The following is a 5125-nucleotide window of genomic DNA, read 5'->3' as shown; positions in this document are numbered from 1 at the left end:
TGTTGGTCACATGACGTTATATTGGGGAATGGAGATAGACCTTCATATGGTGTACAGTATCTCCTCATTTGTTGGTCACATGACGTTATATTGAGGAATGGAGATGGACCTTCATATGGTGTACAGTATCTCCTCCTCATTTGTTGGTCACATGACGTTATATTGGGGAATAGAGATGGACCTTCATATGGTGTAAAGGGAACACTAGATAAAAGGGTCTTAATACAAAAACATACATGGTCATATCTCTAATATAAGGTTGATATATTTCTACTGCTATACTTTAATTTTGTCTTGGACTCCACCTTTTGGCCAAAGTACACAACCTCATATAAATATGTAAAGTTGTTTATTGGTATTCTGACCGCTGCAAGACTTCCATCCTTCACTCGGAGAAGAAGGGAAAAAGATTAATTCTTTAAAGCCCAGACTACAAGAAGTGCATTGTGAAGGAGACACATCTGCAGGAGCCCAACCACAACCATCAGCACGGACTGACAGAGAACTATTTGTAAAATTATTAAGTGAACTGTTTTTGTATTTATCTTTTTGTTTATGACTTACTTGTGCCCATATGTAGAGAAGATTCCTCCTGTTCACTCTTCATCATCATCATCATCATCTCCCCCTCCTCCATAGACTGCTGATCTCCACCCACCAACGTCTCTTCTTCTTCCTCTTTAACCTCAACTTTGATGTCTTTCAATTCTTCATCCTAAACACCAAAGATCATAGAACAGATATGTAACCAGGAAGAGATTACACAGAAGAATATTATCTCAGCTTATAATACATTTTAGGTCTACATGCTCAGTCCCATCTACCTGATCCTGGTGGGGGACGGTGAGATCTTCCTGGGTGGAATCCCGGGAATACAGAGGACGGGGACATCTCTCTGGTGGGTTCCTCTTACTGGATCCATCTGTAGGAAACACACACACTGACTGAATACATTGTTTCTATGTGTGTATCAGATGATGGGGGATGTAGGCGGAGCCTCCGTACTGCTCTCTCCTCTTACTCGGTGATGTGAGGGGCGGCTCATTCTCCATCACCACGTCCTTGTAGAGATCCCGGTGTCCTTCTAGATACTCCCACTCCTCCATGGAGAGATAGACAGAGACATCCTGACACCTTATAGGAACCTGACACACACAATGATACCGTCACCACCCAGACACAACCCTTGTCTGTTCCTGGATCATGTCCCAGAATTCCCGGCACCGCTCACCTCTCCTATCAGCAGCTCAGTGATCTTCTTGGTGACTTCTAGAACCTTCTCTTTTCTCTCAGATGTCAGGCGGTGAAGTGAAGGCTCTATGGCGGGTGATGCCTCATGAAGACATCTGTTGGGTGGTAATGGATCACCACACATGTTCTTTACCAGTTTATAATTCTGTGTAAGGAGATACAATAATCACTACAGATGTCATTGGATCCTTCTAGAATGTTCCTGAGCTCTTCATTCAGCAATGTGCTTTATGAATAGAGATAAGAGTGATATCATGTTATGGAGATAGACCTTCATATGGTGTACAGTATCTCCTCATTTGTTGGTCACATGACGTTATATTGAGGAATGGAGATGGACCTTCATATGGTGTACAGTATCTCCTCCTCATTTGTTGGTCACATGACGTTATATTGGGGAATAGAGATGGACCTTCATATGGTGTAAAGGGAACACTAGATAAAAGGGTCTTAATACAAAAACATACATGGTCATATCTCTAATATAAGGTTGATATATTTCTACTGCTATACTTTAATTTTGTCTTGGACTCCACCTTTTGGCCAAAGTACACAACCTCATATAAATATGTAAAGTTGTTTATTGGTATTCTGACCGCTGCAAGACTTCCATCCTTCACTCGGAGAAGAAGGGAAAAAGATTAATTCTTTAAAGCCCAGACTACAAGAAGTGCATTGTGAAGGAGACACATCTGCAGGAGCCCAACCACAACCATCAGCACGGACTGACAGAGAACTATTTGTAAAATTATTAAGTGAACTGTTTTTGTATTTATCTTTTTGTTTATGACTTACTTGTGCCCATATGTAGAGAAGATTCCTCCTGTTCACTCTTCATCATCATCATCATCATCTCCCCCTCCTCCATAGACTGCTGATCTCCACCCACCAACGTCTCTTCTTCTTCCTCTTTAACCTCAACTTTGATGTCTTTCAATTCTTCATCCTAAACACCAAAGATCATAGAACAGATATGTAACCAGGAAGAGATTACACAGAAGAATATTATCTCAGCTTATAATACATTTTAGGTCTACATGCTCAGTCCCATCTACCTGATCCTGGTGGGGGACGGTGAGATCTTCCTGGGTGGAATCCCGGGAATACAGAGGACGGGGACATCTCTCTGGTGGGTTCCTCTTACTGGATCCATCTGTAGGAAACACACACACTGACTGAATACATTGTTTCTATGTGTGTATCAGATGATGGGGGATGTAGGCGGAGCCTCCGTACTGCTCTCTCCTCTTACTCGGTGATGTGAGGGGCGGCTCATTCTCCATCACCACGTCCTTGTAGAGATCCCGGTGTCCTTCTAGATACTCCCACTCCTCCATGGAGAGATAGACAGAGACATCCTGACACCTTATAGGAACCTGACACACACAATGATACCGTCACCACCCAGACACAACCCTTGTCTGTTCCTGGATCATGTCCCAGAATTCCCGGCACCGCTCACCTCTCCTATCAGCAGCTCAGTGATCTTCTTGGTGACTTCTAGAACCTTCTCTTTTCTCTCAGATGTCAGGCGGTGAAGTGAAGGCTCTATGGCGGGTGATGCCTCATGAAGACATCTGTTGGGTGGTAATGGATCACCACACATGTTCTTTACCAGTTTATAATTCTGTGTAAGGAGATACAATAATCACTACAGATGTCATTGGATCCTTCTAGAATGTTCCTGAGCTCTTCATTCAGCAATGTGCTTTATGAATAGAGATAAGAGTGATATCATGTGACCTCCCGGAATCCCCCTCACCTCTCCGGTCAGGTCTGTGTTATATCAATAGAGAGAAGAATGTTGTCACGTGACCCCTCCCGGAATCCCCCTCACCTCTCCGGTCAGCAGGTAGATGATCTCCAGGGTGAGGTCTAACATCCTCCCGGTCACTTGGCTTTGGTCTTGGTCCATGCTCATTGATTTGGTCATGTGATCTACACAGGACACACCCCCGTCTCTGTCAACAAACAATAAGTGGATAATTATTTGCACTATATGAGGCTGAAGACGTCTCCACAGCGTTCCTCCAAAGTTCTCACGGGTCTCTCTCGGACCTCTTCTTATACTATATAACTGGCCTCATTTTTTTTAATGGTCTGAAGTAAAACCAGAGATGACATTTTAAATACAACTCCAACCGAAACCTCTTATATTAGGTTTGCATAGAAGGATTAGATCGGTCATGCCAGACTATTCTATATTGGGCCACTTGCGGACCTCGTACTCTCACTCTACGACCCTCAGTGGTTTACGTTTGAAGATAATGAATGGACTACCGTCTATTATCTAGATATGGGGTAGCCAAACTCCGGATCTCCAGCTGTGGTGGAACTACAAATCCCATGAGGCATTGCAATATTCTCACAGCCACAGACATGACTCCGGAGAGAGATGCATCATGGGATCTGTAGTTTCACCCCAGCTGGAGGGCCGGAATTCGGCTACCCCTGATCTAGATGCTCGGCTGCATTTTCTCACATCAGTTTGCATTTGAGGACTTCAGGAACTAGTGGCCGGTGTTTCTCGGATTACAAATGGCAAATTCCAATTTTTGCTAAAATTTTAAATGACAAAAGTTGTTTCATCTTTTTCTGGAAATAAGTAGATGTGGCCTTGTTATTGTCCATCTCTGAGCAAAGCACCCTGCCCCCACACTGCCAGAGGTAAGTGCTCATTTCTCTCTAGGTGCCCCTCTCCAACTGGCACTAGACCTTTTCCATTTGCCTCTTCTATCCTTCACTCCGGTGGTCGGAGGATGGCTGTGTTGTATGAGACATGGGACAACGAAAGACAATCCACCAGAATGGAGGGGGAGACCAGGAGAGCGCTGACCTAGGGAGAGGGTGTATCCGGTCTATAAATGGCGGCTCTGGATGGACAGTTGGATAAATGGTTCTATATTTAGGATGTATCCGGTCTATAAATGGCGGCTCTGGATGGACAGTTGGATAAATGGCTCTATATTTAGGATGTATCCGGTCTATAAATGGCGGCTCTGGATGGGCAGTTGGATAAATACTGGAGATAACAGACGTCACAGTGACTATTGAGGACGGACATGACGGGGGAGTTACAGGATGTAAATGTAAAAAAAATATATCTCATTACCTCCTCTGCTGCCAGTTCCATCAATGTCTTCTCTCTACTTCCTCCCAACTCACCTGGAATTTCCTGTTTGTACACCTACATCACTTCCTGTCTGTGCTTGATATTACTTCCTGTCTTCTCCAGTTATCACTTCCTGTCTGCGCGGAGCGTGAGATCTCCTTCTGTAAAATATAAATATTGCAGACTACATTGCTGTTCATCATGTCTTTTTTTTTTTTTTTTACAGGCGTGTTCTTTACCACAGTTGTGTACATTGTTCTTCAGTTAGAACAGAAGCGATACAAGAATGAGGAAGTTCAAATTTCCTTTTACTTTTCACTTTATACACTTAGTAGTATTGTACATTTGAGTGACTGATACGCTAAGGAACCGTCCAGTAGCTTTTTGAGCGATTCAACACTCTGGCAGCGAGTTCCGGACCCTGACCGCTCTAACTGAGAAGAACCCCCTCCGCCCCATGTGCTGACATTGTTTCTCCACCAATTTTAGGTGGTGGCCTCTCGTCTTTGTTATGGAGGTTACCGTAAAACGTTTATTGCTGATGTTGCCATCACCGCTGAACATCTTGTACATGAAGATCATATCCGCCCTTAAAGGGGAACTATGAGGGGGGGGGGTTGCTTTTCACTCACCTCATAGTTCTAGCCGACCTGTGACAATGAGACTGTCGCAGGTCGGCTCAGTAGATCGGGAGGTGAGCGAACACATACCGGCGTTCGCTCACCTCTCGATCCTGTCACAGCTCTCTGCCGTGACAGGGGA

At 44.2% G+C, this 5125-nt stretch overlaps 1 protein-coding gene across 1 annotated transcript in view; it reads right to left on the bottom strand.

Annotated features, from left to right (window-relative positions):
- LOC108802701 (gastrula zinc finger protein XlCGF7.1-like) overlaps positions 1 to 5125 on the bottom strand; it is a gene marked incomplete at its 3' end in the record, with an annotated part of 21211 nt that overhangs the window by 4112 nt on the left and 11974 nt on the right. The window lies entirely within an intron of this gene.

This window comes from Nanorana parkeri, unplaced genomic scaffold (assembly GCF_000935625.1).
Source record: "Nanorana parkeri isolate BGI_ZX_2015 unplaced genomic scaffold, ASM93562v1 scaffold3041, whole genome shotgun sequence".
NCBI lineage: Eukaryota > Metazoa > Chordata > Amphibia > Anura > Dicroglossidae > Nanorana > Nanorana parkeri.
Note: the sequence above shows the minus strand (reverse complement) of the source record. Positions and strands in the feature narration are given on the sequence as shown.